General features: G+C 38.3%; 1 protein-coding gene across 4 annotated transcripts in view; it reads right to left on the reverse strand.

Moving 5' to 3' along the window:
- Positions 1–27,018, reverse strand: part of LOC137236457 (rho GTPase-activating protein 39-like) — a 334,523-nt gene that overhangs the window by 228,367 nt on the left and 79,138 nt on the right. For 3 of the 4 annotated variants that reach the window (XM_067759088.1, XM_067759086.1, XM_067759087.1), the window contains exon 14: positions 19,537–23,753. The exons of the other annotated variant lie outside the window; for it this stretch is intronic. The gene's annotated coding sequence lies outside the window, so the exon portion shown is untranslated. Of the gene's footprint in view, positions 1–19,536; positions 23,754–27,018 lie in introns of those variants that run through there. 4 annotated transcript variants of the gene reach the window in all.

A 27,018-nucleotide genomic window follows, 5' to 3' on the forward strand; every position in this document is an offset into this window, starting at 1 on the left:
CCCCAATTCCCCAGTACCCTGGTGAAATAGTTCACATAGATATCTATAATACGGAGAAACGCCTGGTACTAACAGCAGTAGATAAATTTTCTAAATATGCCCAGGTAAGAATAATACAGTCAAAGGCAATAGAAGATATCAGAGAACCTTTGCGACAAATACTCTTCGCATTTGGTGTACCTAAGACAATAGTTATCGACAATGAAAAGTCCCTAAACTCACTATCCATACAATTCATGGTAGAAGATCAACTTGGAATTAAAATCTTTAAAACACCTCCATACGCAAGCACAGTTAATGGTCAAGTGGAAAGGTTTCATTCCACCTTATCGGAAATTATGCGCTGCCTCCAAACAGAACGCACCCATCGTTCATTTCAAGAACTATTAGATAGATGCACATATGAATATAATTACTCCATACACTCAGCAACAGGAAAACGACCTATACAAACATTTTTCGGTAGACGAGTCTCGATAGACCCAGAATAATACGAGAATTCACGGCGAGAAAACATAGAAACCCTTCGGAAAAGACAAGAAAAGGATTTAGAAATCCATAATAAAACACGGAAACCCATTAAGACATACACTCCTGGTGACATAATTTATGTTAGGATTAATAAAAGAATAGGATCAAAACTCACTGCTAGATATAGGAAGGAAATCGTGAAAGAAGATAAATCTAGTGTAGTAATTACTTAAAAAGGAAGAATAGTACATAACAGTAACATTAAGACTTAATATGATTTTAGTAGAATAAGAAACTCCCCCTTCAAAATTCTCTCTTACAGACTTCTCGTGCACCTAGTGTACGCGGACTTTAAAATAATAGATTACTCCAACTCTCAACTTGCAACATTTAATACGGGACAAACCAAAATTCAAACAGGAACGTACAAAATTATACATAAAATAGATCTGGACGTATGCCAAAAGACACTAAATGAACTTAGCCATACCATTAGTACACAAATCAATGAAGGAAACCCCCTCTTGCCCATTCTCAATAATGAATTAAGATCAATACAATATTATTTGAATAGACTTAAACCAAGGAAATTTAAAAGAGCAATTAATGATCTAGGAACCATCTGGAAGTGGATCGCAGGAAATCCAGACCACGATGACCAAGTCATCTTAGAAAATGAAATAAATAATATAGTTGAAAATAATAACCAGCAAGTGGTAATTAATAAAGTAATTTTTGATAAAATAAATGAAATTACAGCAATTTCTAATAAAATCGCGAAATCCATACAAACGGATGAACACACTCAACATAATTTTGCTATTGAAATGAAACATAAGTTAAAAATTATCAAAGAAGAAATAATTAATATAGACTATGCGATACATTGGGCTAAGGCCGGCATAGTCAACTCCTATATATTTTCAAATGAAGAAATTATGTAATTAAATCAATATATGCAAAAAACAATTTTACCCTAAGTAGTATAGAAGAATCACTAGAAATCGCAAGCGTAAAAATTGCAACAAACGATAAAATGTTATTTTACATAATAGGATTACCAATAACAAATGAAGACATTTGTGAGTCAATTTTGATAAAAACTATAAAGATAGGAAAATTTATTAATAAAGTCCCTTACGAGGACATTGTAACATGTAATAATAACGTAGTATATGGAATTGAATCTAAATGTAAAGAAAATAATAATGTAAGAATATGTAACCGTAAGGCTATAGTAGACATTAGCAACACTACCTGTGTCCCACCTCTACTGAGAAGCAAGCCAGCTGAATGCGTTTTTGTTAATAACCAGCACATCCCAACCGTAGAAAGCATCACTCCTGGCATCCTACTACTAAATCAATACAACGGCACCATAGATATCGACAACCAAAAAGTAAACCTTACAGGGTCATACGCAATACAGTACCATAATTCCACAGTTCGTATCAATAAACAGATATATTCTTTTAACGAACTACTAACCAGCAAACCACTACCTGCAATTCTCCAGCCAAATGTCCCATCAAAGCAAGAAGAAGAAATCCTAAGTTTGGAAATGATGAAGGAACTCCATATAAATAACACAAATCGTATAAATTCATTGCGCACAAAACACAAAGCAGCCATAATCACAAATTTTTCTCTAACAATCATGATAATAATCTGCCTAGGAGGACTCATATTCGCACCAGTAATAAGAAGACATTTTACAAAGGAACCAGAAGAGCTATCAAGCTACAAAGTAAGCATCCAGGTAAACGATAACAAGGAACCTGTAGCATCCGAAACCTTAACAAACGAGGACGTTCGTTTTTGGGGTGGAGGAGTTAGCACCAACTAAGTCAACATTCGAGCTGACGCTAATGTAAAGAGCTTAGTCAGCAATACGCAAGTTGATGGCTCAAAATACTTAATAATAATTTTGAAGCAAACAGGAAAAGGCCCAGACGCCTGATCAGCAAAAACACAAATATTGTGAACGACATCCGGAATTGAATTGGGAACAACATCCGCCATGCGCCGAACGAAATAATGCTGGCACAGGTAGAATTAAGTTATATTTAGAACTAATTTACCATTTTTAAGTCAGTCAGTTGTAAGCAGTCAGTTGTAAGCAGTTAGTTGTAAACGTTTAGTTTTAATTAGTGAGTAACAAAGTAAGGTCTTACGACCAATAATTAAATTAGTGAATAAATAATAATAAAGGTCTTGAGACCCAAAAAAATTATTTTTTTAGTAACCTTAACAAAGGATACAATAATTTATATGCTTACCTTTAACTGATTTAATTGGTACCTAAAAAGCATTAAGAGTTAATTGCTTTTAGCATTGGATTCCAAATTAATTTGAATTATCAAACCAATTTTTACAACAACAAGTATGTATACCCATTAGTCTATTGCTTAGTCAAAATCGAATGTTAGTTATATACCTTTATACATACACCTTCATATATATATGTGTAAAATTTAAGAATGTGTTACAAACATATATGTATGGAAATCTTTGGTTCATCCACTTGTTCCCCAGTAATCTTCTCAACATTGTTGTTTTCATTTTTTTCCGCTCTCTTCTGTAAATTCAATTCATGAAAGCTTTCATGGTCAAGGTCATATTTAGTCATTTGCAAAGAGATGTGATCTCATTATTTGTCTTTAAGTAATTCTTCTCGAGCTCTGTGAGCATACACCTCCTTCCATATATACATTTATTGTGCGTATATTAGACTGTTTCGAAAAAGCATTAGAGCTACTTTGCGAATTTGAGATCTTTTGGTTCCGTATAAAGCTTATTTTATTTATACTTAACCTCGTGAAACTCGTAAGTTCCTTTATGGAAAAATCATGCGTTTCCCTAATAATTAATTCATCATAAAATTTTACCGTAAACTAGCAATAACGACGATCATGGAAGGCCTTCTACGCATCATCGATAACAATGTAAGTACTTTTTATTAATCTTATGTATCGCATTTAAGTTTTCCATGATTTTGCAATTTAATTTATATATGTGTGACATAAAAGCGAATTGTGGTGGAATCCCGTAAAACGTAACTGCATCGTATCGGGATACGAGTTCATGATGGCTGGCAACCTTATATGTATTATATTTCTTAATAAAACTAGAAATTGGCATGTTCAGATTGACTTTAAATGTGAAAGAATTCAGTTGTGATTTGAGTGATAGAGAAAGAATTGATTGTGACAGTTTCTGATTAAAGCGAATAAAGAGTTGGGTTTTTTTATAACCATTTTTCCTAACTATAAACGTTGGCATTTATATTCTTTATTGTGAGAAAGGGTAAGTTCCAAATTATACATTGGTCCACGTAGAGCCGGATGGAAAAGCGAAATGTAGGAGCTAACAGAGAATAGATGCGAGTAAGTGCGTCAAAGAATCTCTATACATATACATGTATTGTACATACACACGCGGATGTAGCGATAGAAGCCGCCTGAGTGGCGGCAGTTACTTGGTTTTAAAATTTGCAAGAATCCACATGCATATGTACGATACATACATATGGCTATGTAGGATAGCGATCGACGCCGCCAGAGTGGCGGTAGTTGTTTGTGTTGAAATTTACCGGAATCCATATGCATATGTACGATACATACATATGTCTATGTAGGATAGCGATCGAAGCCGCCTGAGTGGCGGTAGTTGTTTGTGTTGAAATTTACCGGAATCCATATGCATACGTACGTTACATACAAATCTTTATGTAGGATAGTGATAGAAGCCGCCTGAGTGGCGGCAGTTACTTGTTGGAAAATTTACAAGAATCCACATGCATGTGTGTGATGCACACATACATATGCATGTAGGACAAAGCGATAGAAGCCGCCTGAAGGAAGCGACAGAGACTTCCAGAAAATGGTGTGTCATTTGATACAGATATACAGATGAGATAGGTAGCAAGAAGATACATTGCGCTTGGCAGCGCATGTATAAGTAGTAGAGAGAGTGCCCATATATGCATTAAATGTTATGCGTTCATGCTGGTATACAAGTACATAACAACGTGATAGAGCGCCTTGCGCACATACAGGGATAGAAATGCAACATATTGAGCGCTGTCTATCTACATTTCAGGTTGAGCGTATGTTGAGCGAGAGAGACACAAGCTGCTGAATATGGGTAGCAATATAGTGTTTTTGAACATATTGAGAAAGAGGCATGCGGCTGGTTGAGCACAAAGGGCTCACTGGCATTGAGAAATGAAGGAGATTTTCATTCGCAAAAGTATTTTCGCAATGAAAAGATATAGAAAACTAAGTATTCTTTCGTTATACCAAATCGTTCAAAGTGAAAGGAAAAAAAACTGAATCTTTATTGGTAAGAGAAAGGTTTTACAGTCCACTAAATGTGAAAGAAAATAAAATGTGTGAAAGTGCCTTTATTCTGTTGATGCGATGATTGGAAGAAAGCAATTACAATGTTTATTTGCTATACGAATAGTGACAGAGTGTAAGAAATATATACACATTGTGATGAGTGTAATAGTGACAGAATTGGTGCCGATTGAGCAAAATACAAGAAACACCCTTCTAGTATGGGGGTAAAAATGCTTGGTATCCACTGAGTGAAAGTTGTGAAAAGATGCCTGTGCAAGATAAGCTCCTATTGAGTAGCGCACGCATAGAGTGATAGTGCGAAAGGGCCTGTGCAAGATAAGCTCTTATTGAGTAGCACACGCATAGAGTGATAGGTGAGAAGGTGCGTGTGCAAGATAAGTTTATATTAAGTAGCACACGCACAATACAGCATAGAGTGATAGAAATTCTCCGAATCCTATTTGTCGATTAGAATGTGACTCAGCCGTTGGATTGCCAGACCATGCAATACTTTTCGTACATACGTAGACATATCAACCCTGTCAAATACAACTCTGAATGCGACTGAGCCATTTGAATGAAAACAGTCAGTTGAACTCAGAGAAAGCACCAATTCGGTAACGTGGTAATGCGCTAATGCATTTAAATGTCATAAATTTATAAATCTATACAAATAACAGTCCCACTTTATTTCAACTATTCTTATTAATAAATATTGTTAGCCACGAAGGCATTTTAAATACAGTGTTTTTCTTAATAAGGACTAACTAGACGACATTTAAGTTTACCGAATTGCTTTCTGCGTTAGTGAGACAAAATTTAACACGCATTTGTAATAAATCGTCATTGGTGAATACATTTCGACCAACATTGCATCATATTTCGCCTTAAAAAAAAAAAAATATATATATATATCTGCTTCAGTAGCAGCTAACAGGAATCATCGTGTTTTGATCGCAGTCAGAGTACTCACATATGTACATGTCACCATTAGTTGCTTCAGTAGCAGCATCAGTAAGTCTCGCTTAAGCTGCAACAACACCGAATTTCAGTGAATTCGTAAGCGTACAAATATTGCCGTCAGCAGAGTCAACAGTGGATTCTGCCTCCGTCAACTTCAGTAGCAGTCGATGTGCGTAACGTTCGCAGTTTAAAGAGTTTCAGTGAACTCGTCAGTTGAATTTAATATTCTTAGTCGCCGTCAAATACACAAATTATTTGTTGCCATAAATAGTATGCCGTCTCGCTCTTAGTCGCCGTCAACTACACAAATTATTTGCGGCCATAAATAGTATAGTCGTCTCGTTCACACTTAGTATATAAGTATTGTAAATGCGTACAAGAAGCAAAACAAAGAAAAACAAAAAAGAATCATACACAAGTAATACACAAAAAGAAGAAATGTCCAATCATTCAAGCTTAAATAATACAATAGTTGAAAATTCTCCTATGGAAACAGACGGTGATTGTGCAGCGAGTTCTGTAATTACTCAGGAACATATTGGCGCATTGTTAGCAAGCATAAACTTATTAAATGACAAAGTAAATGAACTTCGCCGTGACAACGAACAAATTCGTAGCGCAATCAGAATGGGTGATAGCAACAGCGCTGCAGCGTCAACGTCAGCAGAGCAAGTACAGGGAAATGGAATCGTTCGTGCAGCCACAGAAAAAACAGCAGAACAGTCAAATAAATTACTAATGGAGAACAAGTTGCACTTGCAATCAACGTATACAAATTCGGGTATAGTAAATATGAATATATCTCCGCCGGAGACAAATTCGGGTATAGTAAATATGAATATACCTTCGCCGGGCACACAACGTCCACAGTATTTGCCACAATCGTCAAACGTCTCACACAATGGTGTGATTTCATATGTAGATAATATAGTTGCTAAATTGTATCCGCTTCCTTACTTTGATGGTAACTCAGAGGATTGGCCTCTATTCAGTGCTTGTTACCATGATACAACTAGGGAGTTTGGGTACAAAAATCGTCAAAATTTAATGAGGCTTCAAAGAGCATTACAAGGTAATGCAAAACGTCTTGTATCATCTTTATTAATTTACCCTAATAACGTGCCACAGGTCATTGAAAAATTGCAATTTAATTTTGGAAGACCTGAATTATTGATTCGAGTACAAATGAGGAAAATTCAACAATTTCCGAATATAACTGACAGTCATCTTGAACAAATCTTGGATTTCTCCAATCAAGTTCAGAACATTGTCGCCTTTTTAAAATCATCTCAGTGTGAACAACATTTGTATAACCCAATGCTTCTGGAGGAACTAGTCCTCAAGCTGCCAGCTTCCAAACAGTTTGAGTGGTCTCGGTGCGTAGCCGATGCATCATCACATCCAAGTCTACAGACATTCGCCGATTGGTTGAGGGATATCGCTAAAGTTGTAACCCTCATGCCATCGATGTTTACGTTTTCACTACGTGCAGCTCAGCCACAATCATCAACGAATAGCCGTCGAGGAATGCAATTATCGTCCAGCCGCCCAATGACAAATTCTTCACGTAGGGTGTTATACACTAATGAGTCAGATTTTGATGAGCAACAACAGCGGTCACAATACTGCATAAAATGCAAACAATCGCACAAATTAAGTGAATGTCCAGAATTTAAGGCACTTATTTTGAATAACAAATGGAAGTTAGTAAAGGACAACCGTTTGTGCTTTGGTTGCCTTCAAAGAGGTCATGGCTTGAGTGAATGCCGATCCAGGCGTGAGTGTGGACTGGAGGAGTGCAAGCGTATGCACCATCCTCTCCTGCATCAACCGATTATTTCTGATACGCAGGTCGAGTCAATGACAACTTCAGTTAACAACAATGATAAACATCTCTTGAATTGCAGCGATAACCAACATGGTGAGTGTTTATTCAAAATATTGCCAGTAATTCTTACAGGTCCCAAAGAAAGTATAGTAGTATATGCCATGTTTGATGAGGGTTCATCGATAACGCTGCTCGAAGAAAATATCGCCAACAGTTTGGGTATAAAAGGTCGTAATCTGCCGCTCACTTTGCAGTGGTACAATAACAAACAAATAACAGAGCAGTCACGGGTAGTGAACTTGCAAATACAAGGACAGGGACGAGACGATTCATTTCAGTTAAAAAATGTGCACACTATTAAACAGTTAGATCTGCCAACACAGACGTTTGATCGAAACTGTTACAGCCAGCTTCGTAATTTGCCCATGCCCAATTACACAACCGTCAAACCAACTTTGTTAATCGGTTTAGATAACAGTCACTTAAGCGTAGCTAAAGATATAATTAGTTCGGACCCTAATGGGCCAATAGCTGTGAATACTAAGTTGGGCTGGGTTGCTTATGGGCCAACACATCCCATGGAGCTTCCAAGTACTAAATTCCTTCATGTTCGTAAACCATTCGCGACTCAACAGTTGCATAAATTAGTTGAAGAATATTTCAGTTTGGACAGCCTAGTAGTGAAGAGTCCAGCTGTGCCGCTTCAGAGCAACGATGATCTAAGAGCAAGAAGAATTCTGCAGGAGACGACGAAATACATTGATAAGCGTTACGAAGTAGGTTTATTATGGCGTAAAGATAACATTAATTTGCCACAAAGTTACGAAATGGCCAAGCGTTGACTCATAAAGGTGGAAAACAAAATGGCTAAAGATAATAAATATGCCGAAAGCTACATTGCTGAGATGAACAAATACATAAGAAAGGGATACGCTCAGCTTCTAACAATCGAAGAACTGAGAGTTGAAGGTCCGTTAACGTGGTATTTACCACATTTTGGGGTGGTAAATCCTCACAAGCCACATAAGCTGCGAATAGTATTTGATGCTGCAGCATCCACATCGAATGTGTCATTGAACTCAGTACTATTGAAGGGGCCAGAGCAGGCTCAGCCGTTAATGGCCATCATGTTCCAATTTCGTCAACGTCAAGTCGCAGTAGCTGGCGACATACAAGAAATGTTCTCACAAGTAAAGATCCGTATTGAGGATAGACAATCGCAACGCTTTCTGTGGCGAAATGGCGACCAGTCTCAACCGATCCAAGTGTATGTCATGTCGTCAATGATATTCGTTGCTGCATGTTCGCCTTGTTGTGCCGAATACATAAAGAATCTCAACGCCAATAGTTTCAAGAAAAGGATGCCCCGAGGTGCAAGGGCTATCGTAGAAAGTACGTATGTGGATGATCTCGTCGCCAGCTTTGATCATACACAAGAAGCCGAAGAGGTAGTCAAGGAAGCTGTCTTAATAAATGCGGCCGCTGGATTCCATTTGCGTAACTTCATCTCAAATTGCAAGAAGCTTCAGTGTAAACTAAACCAGGGAGCCATCACAACTTCCGATGTAGTGGCCATGGAGCGTCAGCCCACAACTGATAAAGTCTTAGGTATGTATTGGAATTCCAGAGATGATGTTTTGGAGTTTCATTTCAGATTCCACAAAATACCGCGCGAGGTTATCGATTGCAGTAGGCCGCCAACGAAACGTGAATTGTTAGGATTAGCTATGGCCATTTACGATCCGTTCGGTTTTCTGGCCAACATTACCGTCGGGGTCAAGCTAATTTTGCAAGATACATGGAAACAACAAATAGACTGGGATGAACAACTGTCATCCAGTCTCAACATACAATGGGTTGCATGGTGGAAATCGTTCCAAGAGATCAAGTATTTTTCAGTTCCAAGATGCTATTCGCCCGCATACTCCACCGCTGAGGAATTGCAACTACACATATTCGTAGATGCCAGTGAAGCCGCTTACGCTGCAGTGGTCTATCTGCGACTTAAACATGTTAACGATATACAAGTAAAATTTTTGGCCGCCAAATCAAGATGCGCACCGAAAAGAGAGACAACAGTACCACGTTTGGAACTACAAGCTGCAGTCCTGGGCAGCCGACTCAGGACGTTAGTGGAAAAATGCCTAGACCGAGGTATACATAGTGTCACGTTCTGGAGTGACTCCAAAACCGTGTTGCTTTGGATCCGATCAATAAAAAGAGATTTTAAACAATTCGTAGCCAGTCGAATCTCAGAAATCTTGTCAAGCACAGATCCTAATCAATGGCGATGGCTTCCGACAGTAATCAACATAGCAGATGAAGCCACAAAAATGAAAACGCAAATTTCGTCTAGTTCAAGGTGGATAACAGGTCCCGCTTTCCTGTATGAAAATGAGGAATTTTGGACAGTCGAACCTACACACTTGCACTATGATCTACTCGAAGAGGAAGAGCGTAAGAAAATGTCATTGCATGTCATTAATGTTATTTCTCTCGTAGATGTTCGCAAATATTCCACACTTGGGAAATCCCTACGAGTAGTCGCATGGATATTACGTTTTATAACCAACATCAGGTCTAGGCTACGACTTTCAGGTGAGTTGTCGTCTGATGAGTTGAGGAACGCCGAAATTGCTTTATGTCGACAAGTTCAGTACGAATTCTATAAACCCGAGATCGACTTACTTCAAGCTAAGAAGTGTCTACCGAAGTCCAGTTCATTGTTTAAGTTGACACCAATGCTAGACACGAATGCGGTTTTACGTACCAATGGGCGCATCGATGCCGCATATTGCCTACCCGACTCAGCACGTCGTCCAATAATTATTCCACGTAATCATCACTTCGCCATACTGGTAATGGATCACTTTCACCGGAAGAACCACCACCAGAATAGTAGACTTACGATAAATGAAATGCGGCAGCGATTCTGGATACCCAGGGCTCACTCCTTATTAGCTGCAGTAAAGAAGAGGTGTCCACTCTGTATCCGTGCCAATGCCAAGCCAGCCGTGCCATTGATGGGTCAGTTGCCACCTGACCGTCTAACGCCATATGTGCGACCCTTCTCTTACACGGGTGTGGATTATTGTGGTCCATTTCTAGTCGCTATTGGTCGCCGTCAGGAAAAGAGATGGGTAGCGTTGTTTACGTGTCTGACGACCAGAGCGGTGCATTTAGAGGTTGCTGTGGACTTATCTACAGATGCATTTATACTTTGTTTAAGAAATTTTGTTAATCGTCGTGGTGTACCAGTTCGCCTCAGAAGCGACAATGGCACTAACTTCATCGGAGCTCAACGTGAGCTGAAGAATGACCGCCAGCTTTTTGATTTTGACCAAATCCAAAAGGAGGTGTCCAAAGTAGGCATAGAATGGAACTTCAACTGTCCAGCTAATCCCTCAGCTGGTGGCTGTTGGGAACGCCTTGTTCAGTGTGTTAAAAGAATATTGCAGCGAGTACTTAAAGAAGAAGCTCCACGTCTAGAAACCTTCCGCAGCGTATTAATAGAGGCGGAGAACATAATCAACAGCCGTCCTTTGACCGACATTCCATTATCACCAAACAGCGAGGAGCCATTGACTCCCAATCATTTTTTGTTGGGATGTGTAAATTCAACCCAGACGCCGTGTGAATCCGAAACGAAGATCTGCTTAAGAAAGCAATGGAAAATCTCACAGAATTTGAAGGACCGCTTCTGGAAGCGGTGGATTAATGAATATTTGCCGCAGTTGTTAACGCGTCAAAAATGGCAAGAGGAAACCTCACCGTTGAAGCCAGGACAACTTGTTATCATCTGCGATCCGAGCTTGCCTCGAAGTCAGTGGCGAGCAGGTCGCGTACTAGACGTCATCACAGCTAAGGACGGGCAAGTCAGAAGCGCCAACGTAAAGACTAGTCACGGTATCATAAAACGTCCGTCATCAAAGCTAGCCGCCTTAGAGTTTGTGAATCCCACAGAGAATTCACCAGGGGGTGGAATGTCGATTAGAATGTGACTCAGCCGTTGGATTGCCAGACCATGCAATACTTTTCGTACATACGTAGACATATCAACCCTGTCAAATACAACTCTGAATGCGACTGAGCCATTTGAATGAAAACAGTCAGTTGAACTCAGAGAAAGCACCAATTCGGTAACGTGGTAATGCGCTAATGCATTTAAATGTCATAAATTTATAAATCTATACAAATAACAGTCTCACTTTATTTCAACTATTCTTATTAATAAATATTGTTAGCCACGAAGGCATTATAAATACAGTGTTTTTCTTAATAAGTACTAACTAGACGACACTATTAGTGATGTTCACTTGTGAATGTCATTGATACACGATTCGATAACATGTATGTTTTAGAGAAGTGATAGAGTGATTGATCGATTAACACATGATGGTATTCGATAACTATTAGAACTTGCACGCGTGTGAAAGAAGATTTTGATAAATAATATCTAGAGATAGAAATATAGCAATATTGTTTATTTAAGAGAAAAGCGCGCAACAGAATAAAGGCATTCAGAGTGATTGTTAATTGTGAAAGGCTTGCAAAGTTTCTCATTTTTCTTTTAACAGAAAATGGCTGACTTAAACAAGCACACGTCTGCATTACAAGCAATACGCCGTGTCGGGGAATTTGTGAGAGGGCCAAGTTTCGATCGTGCAGACTTGATTATAGTGAATGCGAGGCTTGAGAAGGTTAGAAGAGCAGTGGGTGCGCTTCAATGCCATCCACGAGGAGGTTATAGGCAGCATCGCTGCAAGTAATATGGCAGAGATGGAGATAGAGCACGCGATGGAGCTAGCTGAGGAGGTGTATTTTCAGTACCAAATCAGCTCTAAAGCGAAAGATTGAAGAGATCTGCCCTCAAGAGAGAGCAGCTTCAATAGGGACAGGGGAGCAGCAGCCCATTAATGTGCAGGTAAATGTGCCCTATCACCAACATGACTTAAAAAATACCTGGGGGAATTCGATGGGAACATCCTGAAGTGGCAGGGGTTCAGTGATAGATTTGTGGCAGCGATACACAATAATGAGCAGATCGCCCCAGCGTAAAAGTTCCCGTACTTGAAGAAATCTATTACGGGAAAGACAAGGACCTTTGGAGAGTGGCAGCTCACTGATGGGAATTATTATGAAGCATGGGAAAGGCTAAACCAGTTCTATAACCAAAAATACCCAATATGTAGAGAGCACCTCAGTCAGTTCATAAGATTGCCGATTTTGCAAGGGAATCCCAGGGCGCATGAGCTACAAAAAATGTCAAATGTGACACACGGAACATTACGGTAGCTTCGTGCTCAGGGACTGCCGGTAGAGCACTGGGACGTTTTATAGTCCACATGCTTCATGAGAGATTAGACCCAGAGACAGCGAAGCAGTGGGAACTGCAGCGAAAGAATGATACGCCAACTACTCAAGAGATGTTGGAATTTTTACAGGCAGGCAGCTGCATCGGCTGGGCCAAGTGAGAGAAGATTCCGTGGGTGGGAGATAGGTACGGGTAGACAAGCAGGCCGACAACGAGACAGATCGATTGGCATGCAGCCATCCACAAGTGATAGAGCCAGGAAGCCGGGAAAGACGTTCCCATGTGAGGCTTACGAAAGCGACAAGCACCAATTGTTCGAATGTTTAGACTTTAGGCTATTAAGCCTTCGTGCTAGAAAAGATCTCGTACAGCGACGCAATTTGTGTGAGAATTGCCTCAAGAGAGGGCATAAGGTAAACCAATGTTACCAAGGTGGGTGTATGCGCTGCCCCGGTAAGCCGTTCCACAACAGCACATTATGTCCCTCGGGAGAGATGGCGAAGCCTGTCCTATCGCTACAGGAGCGGGATGAGAGTAAGGGAGAAAGTAATAAGACCACAACCCAAGGAGGCCGAACTGTCAAATATAAGAGATATGACGGGTCAGCACCAGCCTGACTAGCACCGAAGAGAAATAGGGTGATAGAGAACAACGTTGGCGATAGAATAACTTCATTAGAGCAGAGAAATGAAGCATTAGAGAATATGCTTAAGGCATTATCTATTGAAAAAGAAAATAACCCTATTGCAAATAAAGATGAAAACCAGTTTTTATCATATTCGACTTGTTTTAATTCGAGGGAGGATCCCAGCATTGCTCTTCTATCGACAGCAAAGGTAAGAATAGAAGTGAAAGCTATTAGGTATGGTCCATTTTGTGCTTTGTTAGATACAGGTGCACAACCTAATCTTGTTCAGCATGACATAGTTCGATCATGTCAGCTGATAGTGCTTTCAGCATCGAGCAAAATGATTGGTATCCATGGGAATGAAGTTGATGTGAGAAGAAAAACTTTCATAAAAGTCGTACCATGGTTCGCCTCGAATGCATGTATATGAAGAAGAGTTCTCTGTTATACCAAGAGAAAGTAACTGGCAAATGGAATTGCCAGATATAGGGATAGACCTTTCACCGGAAGAAAGTCCCATTTGCTGACCCTGAATATTGGGTGAATGGCTCATTAAGTATGTTGTTAGGTGTCAAGTTTCTTGCTAAAGTGATAGTGAAAGTTGTGACTAGAGAAGTAGATTCAACCATCCTTATGGAAACACTCCTGGGAATTATAGTGTTTGGTCCACACTAACAACGATACAACGAAGAGACAGGCGCTGTGATTGGAATGATAGAGTGTCAAGGCTGTGAGGAATTGAATCACCTAGTCAAGAGATTCTGGGAGATAGATGTGATAGAAGGCTGTCACAGAGGTACAGCGGAAGAAGAGAAAGTTGAGCAAAATTTTCTGAAAACATATAAGAGATTTGGAGGGCCAGTTTGTGGTCACAATTGTAGCATTCACTCATTAAGTTATTCATTCATTTGTACACACATATATTTCAACCCGTTTTGGAATGTCTTAAAATACATTGACTCTTACATACATATATTTTGCCTCGCTTTGGTACGGCCTGAGATTCAATTGACTCATTCATTCATTTGTATAAACATATATTTTGTACACCGTGCATCATCTGATAACTTGAACCTTGGTATGCTACTGTTCAAAGCTTGCTCGCCACAAGCCTTTACCTGTATACAAATTATTAACATAATTTACTTATGCTTGCGTTGCAGACCCCACAGCTAATTTTATTTATGCTTAGAATGCAGTTCCCAGGGAACTGAACTGAATGTATATGTATGTAATACACTTAGTTTGTAAGTATTAGTGTTAGTAGGTATTTTAGCTTATAGAAATTTTGTATAAAAGAAACAGCTTTTTAATAAAGAACTCAATTCTATCTGGTGCCGCTAAATGGGCACTACAACCGAATTTAATTTATTTTCATTTCCCAATCATTACACAATTCTAATTAGAGAAACAGAGCTGGGTAGTTCCAGGAACATAGCATTGCGGCGATGTATGTACCTAGAGAGAAAGTTAGAGAAAGAAAGTGAATTAAGAGAGAGGTATATTGAATTTATGAGAGAGTATGAAAGTCTCGGACACATGCGAAAGGTTACGGAGACAGCTAAGCCAGATGAAATGGTGTACTACATACCACACCATTGTGTGACCAAGAAATTTCGCGTTGTATTCGACGCAAGCTGTAAAAGAGAGAGGGGAATATCACTTAATGATATCCAAATGCTTGGTGAAAAGCTACAGAGAGATTTGTCGGAGATTGTAATGAGATTTAGAAGACATGGAGTAGCAATTAGTGCCGACATCAAGATATGTTTCGGCAGGTGAAAGTAGCAAGAGAGCAGTGGAATCTGCAAAGGATATTTTGGCGCGAAAGCCCAAGAGATAAGGGAAATACTGGCTAACGCGGTAAGGGCAGTTATTCAGTGTGCTAGAGAGGCCAGGGATTCTCTTCCAAAGGCAGCAAGAGTGATAGAAAATGATTTTTATGTGGACGATCTTGTGACAGGGGAAGATGAGGGGAAAGAGGCTGTCAAATTAGCGAAAGAAATAGAAAGGCGGAGGATTCGAATTACGAAAGTGGAAGTTAAGAGAAGCAATGAGTTCTGACGCGAATGAATCAATGATGCTTATGGAAAGCGAAAAGGCATCAGTTCTTGGACTTAGATGGTTAATACAGAGAGATATACATTCACATTTGTTGTTAAGACACCTGAGAGAGAAGGGAAAGTTACGAAGAGATCGATATTGAGTTGTGTAGCTCAGTTATATGATCCGAATGGATACATTTCCCCAGTTACCATTGTGGGGAAAATAATCATACAAGACTTATGGAGATAAAGCCTTGGTTGGGATGAGAAGGTCACTGACCATTTAGAAGAGAAATTTAGAGAATATTGGCAAGAGATAGTTTTGCTGGAGTACTTCCAGATAGATAGGTGGTTGGGCACAGCCAGGGACAGTAAGATAGAGATTCATGGTTTTTCTGATGCGTCCTCGACAGCATATGGCGCTGTCATTTATGTACGATCAGAAAACCCAGAGGGGAAGGTAACGAGCAAGCTCGTGGTTTCTAGAGCGCGGGTTGCTCCATTACGAAAAGTTACTATTCCAAGATTAGAACTAGCAGCAGCAGAGCTGCTAGGTAGACTCTTAACAGAAGTGAAAGGTTCAATGGAATGGCAGTCAGTAAGGTACACTTTATGGACGGATTCATTGGTCACATTGCACTGGATACGTAAGCTTCCATGCAATCTAAAGCCATTTGTGGGTAATCGGGTTGCGTCTGTGCAAACAAACACTAACATTAATTGTTGGAAGTATGTGAACACAAAAGAAAATCCAGCCGACTTGTTGAGTCGAGGGTTAAAACCGGGAGATCTGGTGGAGAACAGTTTGTGGATGCATGGCCCCAAGTGGTTGTGTATGTCGATGGAACAATGACCGATGGCAGAGATAGGGAAAGATGTGCCAAAAGAAATTGAGATAGAAATGAAAGTGCACGTGGCAAAGGCTTTTAAGCCCGGCCTTTCAATAGTTGATGGTAAATCTGGAAAGAAGATTCCATTACTTATGTAAGTAAATTAGAGAAAGTAATAAATATTCTCAGCTACGTCTTTAGATTCGTAGAGAAAGTGAAAGGCAGGGAAAGAAAGAGAAGATCAAAGAGGAGAAAGATAGACATATATACACCCACAGATGAGGAAAAAGTTTCTGCTTTAGAGCATATGCTGAGAAAGGCCCAACAGGAGATCTATGCAAAAGATTACGCTGCACTGCAGTGTGGCAAAGAGTAGCCTGAGAAAAGTAAACTAGAAGCATTGAAACCAATAATGGATAAGAATGGGCTTATTCGGGTTGGTGGCAGGATATCAGCAGCAGGAATAGAGTATGAGATGAAGCACCCTGCAGTCATTCCAAATGGTTCCAGGTTAGCGTGGCTTATGATAGACTATGCTCATAGGAAGACAAAGCATTGCGCCACACAGATCATGATGCAGCACATCAGGCAGAAGTATTTGATTCCGAAGTTACGTAGTGAGATAAGAAATTACTTGCATAAATGCATAGTATGCGTGCGGTATAATCATCCATTTGAGCAGCAGCTCATGTCTGACTTGCCAGGAGATAGAGTACAAGTAGGAAAACCATTTCTGCACACAGGGGTTGACTATGCAGGTCCCTTTTAGATAAGAGTGATAGATAGAGAAGGCATGATTGAGAAGAGGAAGCACTGGGTAGCTATTTTTGTTTGTCTCAAAACGAGAGCAGTACACATTGAAGCAGTCGGGGGCTGACTTCAGTAGCCTTTTTAGCCTGCTATGACCGATTTGTCTGCAGGCGAGGTAGATGTGAAAGGATGTATAGTGACAATGGCACAACATTTGTCGGAGCTGCGAAAGAATTGAGAAAGGCGATAGAATCATGGCGAACAAAAGAGGTGTTCGACCATTTGAATGTGAGAGGGACTGAATGGCGTTTCATGGTGCCAGCAGCACCTCATCAAGGAGGTATATATGAAGCTGCGGTTAAGTCCATGAAGCATCATCTGGTCAGAGTGATAGGGATGAAAACTATGGTATATGAGCAGTTTATCACATTGTTGACAGAGATAGGAGGCATACTAAATTCTCGACCGCTCCATCCACTCAGTGATGACCCAACAGACTTTCAAGCATTGACTCCAGGTCATTTTCTTGTCGGAGAGCCAATCATTTTGCCTCCACCTTATGCGATAGAGAAACAGCCTGGTACGTATGGTGTTAGGCTGTGGAGAGATAGACAAATGATGTTGGAGCATTTCTGGAAGCGATGGAGTGAAGAGTATTTAGTGACCCTACAAGAGAGAACTATAAACGTTGGCATTTTTATTCTTTATTGTGAGAAAGGGTAAGTTCCAAATTATACAGTAACCTTTCATTTTTTTATATATACGTGATTCTAAAAAGGCAATTTTGAGTTTCAGTCCCACAATTTGTATGGTTTAATACGGTGAATAGATATTCTCAGAATTTCATTCGCTTTATTAACGAGGTAATCAGGCCTGTTCTGAATTCCGACTCGTTTTGAAAAGTAAAACGAGGCTGATTCCGAGTCAACTTCTTTTTGGTGTTCTCAATTCCGATTGAAACAAATCGATTCGAAGTCGATTTCGAATCGTTTTCATTTCGAGTCGATAATCAAGTGAAACAGCTGTTTTAATTTATTTTGGTTTTAGTTAAATTAAAATTGTGCAAAAGTTTTCACAAAATGTCAGCACCAATAATTTTTGGAAATTCAGAGGCAAGAATACGTGCAATTGTGCATAAAAATCGATCGATCGAAATTGAGAACACATCGGTTTCTTTCGACCAGAATCGCTTTATTTAGCTTGGAAAATTTTTGATAGGAATTTTCAAATTAAGATTTGTTATACTAAATAAACAAATAGTCCAACAAAAAGTTGTTATAAATCTTCCAAATAAAATGAATAATTTAATAAAACTTATTTGTGGAAAAAATAATGTAATTATCTGTGCTTAATAGGCTAATTACTTTCGATTCCGACTGCTGGGAGGCAAAACTTTTCAAATCGACCAAGTCTGGTCGGAATCGATATTCAGAACACCAATCCATTTCGATCCGAATAAATTGGTCGGATTCGAAATCCAGAACAGGCCCGAATGTAAATCTATTTTTTTTTAACTTTGAATACTATCCACAGTACGTTTCTTATATATGACCAGTAGTCCTCATATTCAAAGATCGGTAATGAAGCCTTTCAAATTTTTTTTATATATTACATTATATTGATAACTTTTTATTGTATCGGAATTTTTCATCAGGTACATACCTCCCTACATAGATCGAAACAGCTAAGTTCTCTTTAAATTTTTTTGATCTCCTTTTTATACATATATATGTGCATAAAGTTGCTGCATTTATACATGTGGCAACCAAAAGTACGTCATATCACATATGTGTAATAAGCAATGTTGAGGTAGATCAGGGATTGTGTTATATGGTGCGTGGGTGCGAAAGCCCAAACGTGAGTACTGAAATTATGGGCATGCCGCCCAACATTTTATATGGCGACCGTGGGCCGTGCCGCAAAATGGTGGTCACACGCATCAAAAGTGCGAAAGTAAAAATGTGGCATATATTTGCAAATAGCTACGGCAAACAAATGCCATTTCAGTAAATGCAAAAATTACAAAAAAATCTAAAAATTTAAAGCTCTTTAAAAATTATAAAAAATTCAAAATTACAAAAAAAAATTTATAAATAAAAAAACCATACAAAAAAAATTTAAAAAACCCTACAAAAAATTTTTAAAATGTGAGAAACTCTACAAAAATCTTTTCCCTAGATGGGTGGTGTAATGGCACCACTACCGATATGGCAACGCAATTGAAAAAGAGTGACATATCGGTAGAGGGCTGGCAATGCGGACATTCCCATTGGAATGTCATAACGGGATTGCGAAAAAATGGAAATATAATTCAATTATAGTTACGCGCTAGCTGGTGAAAACACGTCTTTAATATTTCGTGCTTTAAAATATAAGTCTTTATTTGAAATATAAATAAATTGTACTTTATACATACATTTGAGTAGTAAACTCAAAAAGAACTTAGCATATAATTAATTAGTATAAGAAGAGAATAATTTGTAACAATAAGTTTAAGTTTATGACTAACTTTGAATAAAGCGGACAAGCTGTCCGAATAAAACCAATATGTTAAACTTTTTTTGTTCCTTGTAACAAATTCCCGAATCTATATTTAGCGACACAGCTAACGAGTCAAGTTCTTCAACTAAACGTAAATTTCGTAAATAATGGCGCATCCAATTCACATGGCTGAGAGAACAAAGTGGAAGTGCTTACAGCATTGCTTGCCACAAATCTATGGCAAATAATATATCTAAATTAAAACGAGACGAACTACAAGCAAACCACTTGCAAAATGTTAATAAAAAGAAGGGTCAAATTAAATTTGATTATTTTGTTAGTGAAGAAAATTATACACTAGAGAAGCAGGTACGAAACGCGGAACTGAATTAAGGTATGTTCGTTATTATACATAATCTTCTTTTTACCTCTTCTTTGACTTGGAAAAAACGACAAGTTGAAGGAAGTGCATGTAAAACTGAAATTTAAATTTTATGTTTAGAGCTTTTGTAAAGTTTTAAAACGGCTTTTGTTTGTGAAATTTTAAAATAGTGAATATAATGCAATACTAGACAGGCGAAAGAAGAAAGTTATTAAATTAAAAGTGCTGAAATTATTGATTGCAAAGCTTTGCGATGAATTATAAAAGAGAAGCTGTGCTGCTGGTGCGCATTTTTTCTCCAATGGTTGCTGCTTTAGCTTAAGCCTCTTCTTCCTTTCAAGCTGACGTATTTCGTTCACGAGTCTCCGGATCTTCATTTTTATGAGACGTTAGGTGTAATCGTAGCTCCGAAGCTAAAGGAAACGCCAATGGACAAAACTTGCATCTATAAATATTATCACCCAGATGTATACGTAAACAAAGTGTGAAATTTATTGCAATTCCAACTTTAACATTAACTGTTGTACTACAATTTCCAATTAAAGTAAATTGCAATTGCAAATAATAAAAAGCGATATTCTGTGATTTCTACTGTTTGTGGATAAGAAAATATAAATCAATTTGTGAGGCCTCAATCAATTCCCTCCGCCCCTCCAAGCGTCGCTCGAGCAGAGGCTCTCCGCAGCCGAAAACCCCGAAGTTGGATGCTGTGTTAACATCAGTTGTTGCTACTTTGCGTGAGGTGGAGGAGAAAATACAAGAGCAGTCCAATAAGCTCCAGTCGCTATTTGATTCTTTATCGCAAACAATTTAGTCGCTGGAGAATAAGTTGGCAAAAAGAATAGAAGAAGTTTCGGTTTTGTCAAATAAAGCTACTGAGTCGGAGCAGCGTATTATCGTGCTGGAAGCCGATGTGACTGAACTAAAGAGCAACATGGAGAAACTGCAGTTTCAAATAGAAGAAATGCAAGCAGTGAAAACAACACCGGAGTTTGTTGCAGATGCAATAATTTTTGGATTACCGTACATGGAGGGGGGAAATCTGAAATGTGTATTTAATCAGATTTGTCTCTCCATTAGCTTTCAACCGTCTCAAATTCGAGACATATTTAGAGTCCCACGAAGAGAACACAGTGTAGTAATTATCAAATTCAATAGCCCGTATGATAGAAACAAAGCGCTGCGCGCTTTCCGTGAAAATCGCAAGCAAACCAAAGCAGCATTATCTCTGTCCGTTATTGGCCTTGATGGAGAATTTAGAATTTTTGAGTTTGTCTCTGATGAAAAGAAAAATTCTGCAAAAGGCAATACGACTGAGGAGGGCATGCAAGTTTAAATCGACGTTCACTTTGAGAGGCGACGTATTTGTAAGGGAATCTGATGACTATTATAATATTTATGCGCGACCGAAAAATGACTGATAAAACATTTTTTCATGATTTCAGATCCCTTTAGGAAAATACAATGTCTCTTATGTCACGCTTCTATTTGGAACCGGGGATATAATATCAATTAAAATACAATTAAGAATTATATTTGTTTTTGGGTGCCGAGGAAAATATTTCATGTTAGAAAAAATCTGCTCACAGTTTCACAACAATTTTTTTTATTAAAACATCGCCTAAAAAATGTTTCCTTGCCTAACATTGCTTAACTAACTCTGCTTGACAGACTGTTTGACGCGGTTTCCACATTTCTATAATTTATTGCTATTGCATAAAAAATATGAACAAAGCGACGATACGTGTCATCCCTTTGCTGTCTGCAACATGACTGGCATGAAAATTCTGTTCTAACACCACTGTGGCGCAATTGATTTTTCGCTCTCAACAGCAACTGAAATGAAGAGCATAAGAATACGTGTGAAGAGCGTAATACCCAGATAGCGTACCTTTGCCGACCTATGTTTTAGGTATAAATATCTTGTCTGCTTAAAGGCTCTCTTTATACTTTCTTACTCCTACTCTGCTTTCTCGTGCCTCACATTTCTCTTTATGTTAAGTATTTATTCACCCCTATCACGCATTTCGACTTGGATTGAAATTTTCTCCGTTTGGCAACTATGGTATCATTCGTTCCGTTTCCGTTCAGTTCAACTTCAAAATTTACAATTCTGCCTATCATGCACTTCGATCGTAGCTCCGTTTTTCTAAGTTGCAATTTTGTTGGCGGAGAACTTTTTATTTTTTTATTTAGCTGTACAAATTTTATTAATTTGCGTATTTTTTTTTTAATTTTCTTAAAATGTAAGTAAAACTTGTATTTAAAAGTTGTAAAACTCACGATATTTCCAGTTTTTGCGTTCGAATGATGTTTTTTGATATGTTTTCAGGTCAAAAACAACAACACCAGAGCAATATGGAAAATTGGCAGATATGATGGGAGTAAGCCAGATATAGCCAACGGTTTCCACCAGCGTCCGAAGGAAGATGTGCAGGCTTTTTGGGAAGAGGTAGCATCTAATTTAAATGCACTTGGTCCACCATCAAGACTCTAATGCATGGAGAAAGGTAAGGTATTAATTGAATTGAAAACGAATTTGTAAAATCTAACGTTTTGTTACAGGTTTGGATTGACTGGAAGTGCTATATCAAACGCAAGCTAACTAGCAATAAGAAGGAAATGATACAACGTATAAGTCCACTTGAGGAGAAAATTGCACGTTTAACGGGGTTGGAAAGGTGTACAAGTGGAATAAGGAATGCCTACGATTATGGCGATAGTACACAAGACGCAGAACGAACCTCCGAAATGGACATTTCGACACACTCAGACGATGTGCCTTCAACCAGCAGAGCTAGCAGCCATAACAGAGAAAGAAGAACAGAAAAGGAGAGCGCTGCATCGTTATTAAGGGAGCTACAAGATCTCCAGAAAGAATTTTATGCCGAAACAAAAAATCATTATGAAGCTGTCGATGGCAAAATTAAGGAAACTGTGACATATTTCCGGCGAATGAACCGCTCTCTAGAAGTTATGGCAGGCACTGCAACAAAGCAGCTTCAAGAGCAGCAACGACACAAAAAGATAAAGGAAAACCTGTTAAAAGAAAAGGTGGAAATAAAAATTCGAATGCTAAAACTAGATCCCAACTATAGAGAGGACTCGGAATAATTGTATACCTGATTTTTGTTTTTTTTTTTTTTTTGTTTTATCTTTAATGAATTAGAAGACTCGGAATAATTGTATACCTGAGTTTTTTTTTTTTTAACTTGAGAAATGAACTGAATGCCATTTTTTATGTAACAAAATGTCATATGCACTGAATTTAATTCTTAAATTAACATAGATAAATTTTGAATTTAAAGAAAAACAGGAAATATTGAAATAAAATTGTATACACTTTGAAAAGAAGAAATTATGTTGTCACGAATACGATTTGCTGTTGAAGTAAATTCAGGGTCATTGGTTTGTTCCTCTTCCTCTTGACGGCTTTCATTATCAAATTCTATCGGATTCAAATCTTCTACTTTGTAGAAAATGCAAATATTGTGTAGTGCACAAGCTACATTTATAATTTCACTCGCTTTTTGAGGCGAGTAATGCAGCTCTCGAGCTCCCAACAAACATCGAAAGCGGTTCTTTAAAACTCCGATCGTCCGCTCTATAATATTTCGAGTTTTGGAGTGCTTCATGTTATAATTACTTTGTCGGCTGCCTTGACTTACGGAACGATACGGAGTCATTAGCCAGGGTTGTAATGGATATCCAGCATCGCCTTGAAAAAAAGCAAATAACTATTTTAAATTGTCTAAGAAACGTACATATATGTATAACTAAATGCCTAACAGCCATGTGTTCCTTTCACCTTCACGATATCGTCGTTCCATGTAGCACCTCAGCTTGCTCAATCCCCATACCTTGTGTATTTTTGCTTTGTTATGTTCCAGTTTCACATATTTCAAGGCAAACAGCTGATTTCGAAAGAGTTATAGCTCTTCCTCTTCTTCTTTCAATCCAATTGCAACGCATAATACCTACTTTCGACTCCGGCCGAGCGTAGAGCGGGAACGTAATCGAAATGCATGATAGGGGTGATTGTTTATTCATAATAGCTGTTTTTTTTTCTCATCTATATACGTTTACGCTTAAACTTTGTGTGGACTGCTAAGCGACAAACTTTAAATACACCTCTAAAATTGCTACGCATAAAATTAGTACTACTAAATTTCAATACGCATTATATTCAGATGTGACAGAAATATGTGTCTATGTTTCACCCTCTGCACTAATTCTTTGTATTCTATGCGCATCCACTATTTATCACAACTGATTCAGCTATATGTTATACACAGAAATACAACAGAAAGTTGTGTCTGCGCTTTTCGGCACACCGTTGCTGTAGCTAGTTGTTTAGCCACAGCCGCTAGATGGGTCTCCTAAGCATTATCTAAGCGAGTAGAGGCGCTTTTTTCACGCGCAAACGAAACGTATACGCGTGTAAAAAAAAAAAACACGGCTAATATATTTTCAATATCTCTTTGACTTCTTAGTTGTTTTGGGTTATGTGATTGTTTATGGTATTTAGCAGAGGGGAGCGTGGCGCTATTGATAGCAGTGTTGCTATGATTAATGTGTTGTGTAAGCAGTATAAGGGCTTTAACATAGTGCACTTTAACGCAAGAAGTTTGAATAGCGAAAAGATGGATTATGTTAGATTTGTGTTCGAGAATTCTGCTGTTGATGTCATTTGTGTCACTGAGACATGGTTTTCACAAGATATGGATGACTCTTATTTTAATATCCCCAACTACAAGATTATTCGAAATGACAGAAAGCATAAGAGAGGAGGTGTGGCTGTATTCTGTAAAAATAATATTAATATAAAACCCATTTTAAAATCTGAAGGTGGATGCGTTGAATATTTATTTGTTGAGCTATATGACAGCTGTACCAAAGTCCTAGTGTCGTGTGTTTACAATCCTCATAAGTATATTTGTCTTGATGCATTGTTTTCGTCTTTGTCCTCTTATGCTGTAGATTATGATTATTTAGTTATGTGTGGTGATTTAAATGTCAATGTTCTTGTTCGTGAGATGTGTAGTGACAGTCTACTGGATCATATAGCTGCGGCTGGCCTTTCCGTTATCAATAAATCTGTACCTACAAGGTATGTCAGACACTGTGTTCCCAGTTTGTTAGATTATTTTATTATTTCTGACCCCGTAATTCTTTTTGCTTTTTTATCAGACCATGACCTTATTTATTGTTCACTAGGTATAAGTTTTGACCGTTCTAACATAAGTAGTATATATACCTTTAGAGACTACCGATCACTTGACAATAATGCTTTATTTTCTGACCTATCCTTTGTAAATTGGTGTGAATGTTGGCAACTTCCGGATGTAAACGATAAATTAGAATTTCTAAATAATAGAATTATGGAAGCTTAATAAAATAAAAATTAAAGCACGTAATAAGGCGTACCGTAGCTGGAAAAGGAGAAGGGGTGATGTTATGTCTCACTTAATTATTATTCAAACAGTCTGGCAACAACACCAGAGTACTAGCGAGTTTTGCATATTTGCTTGACATCCGGTACTTTACCTTCCTTTGAGTTATATAGATAGAATAATAAAGAAGATTGAAGAATAACGCGTGCATACTTATTTCAAGTGAGATTACCTCACAACAAGTGGCGACGAGTGAAAATAAGTAATACAGCAAATAAAATTCCAAAATACAAGTTGCAATACAATCCTTAATCATGGACAAGGACCAATTTGAGCAATTATTACAAGTATTTACCAAAACTCAACGTGAGTTACTTCAACAAGTAAAGGCAAATTCTAACCTTCAACTGCACCAAACGTCACCGCAGCCGACGTCGCACATTATGCTGCCGCCATTCGAGACTTTCGATGAAAAGAAAGAAAACTTCAAACTTCATTTACAAAGATTCGAAAATTACCTCCAAATGAAAGGAGTATTTACAAATAAAACCTTATGTCATCAAATGCTGCTCAATTCCATTGGCTCTACACACTTTAGATTATTAGTATCGTTGATCGCGTCTAAAAGCATAACAGATCTAAAGTTGAGGAAGTGGTGGCGAAGCTAAAAACACATTTGTGTCCCACCGTTTCCTTTCAACATATCAAAACGAAGAACAATCCGTGGCAGATTTTGTAGCATTACTCCGGCGGGACATAAATGATTGTGCGTTTATATCGGCATGTCAACGCAATGCTGACATTTCTAACATTTTTGTTCGTGCGCAATTCATTAGAGGAATAAAAGATAACACAATTCGTGAGCAGCTTCTACAATCAGAAGAGTCAGATTTCGAGAAACTTGTACAAAGGGCACTTGCTTTAGAAGCGTCCAAAATAGACAGCCGCGAGCTAAATTCAAAACCACAAACTGTCGTGAAGGAAGTAAACAAGGTGCACGGTAGGCTCGCAGGTGCAAGTCGCAGTAGGCACAAATTCAAAATTAAATTACAAGCAATTAGGCATCGACAACTTGTGTATTCGCTGCGGTAAGGACAATCACAAAACGAAAGAGTGTCTAATAAATCGACATAACCTCAAATGCAACTCATGTGGCAAAAGAGGCCACGTTCAACAAGTATGTATAAAAACGTTAATGAGTAATTCAAGCGACAAGTCGAGTCACAAAGCGGTTGATGGCGATGAGGCAATTCACCAGGTATAAGGAATAAATCAAATAGTTGATCTTTACAAGTCATCATGGCGAATTGAAGGAAGACGTGGGTAAATATTACATTACTGTTAAAATTAATAGTCAACCACAAAAATTTGAAGTAGATTCGGGGGTAGGCTATACATTAATTCCTCGAAATGAGTTCGAACAGCTCAATATCAAAACAAAACTTCAACCATCCTCAATAGCATTTCGTTCATACACAAAAAACATAATAGTCCCAGATGGCAAAGTAAATATAGAGGTAGAATACAATAACCACATAACAGTAGAAGAAATGTACGTAGTACCAAACGGGTATGATGCTCTTTTGGGTC

Source organism: Eurosta solidaginis, chromosome 1, assembly GCF_040869045.1.
Source record: "Eurosta solidaginis isolate ZX-2024a chromosome 1, ASM4086904v1, whole genome shotgun sequence".
In the NCBI taxonomy this organism is placed as follows: Eukaryota; Metazoa; Arthropoda; class Insecta; order Diptera; family Tephritidae; genus Eurosta; species Eurosta solidaginis.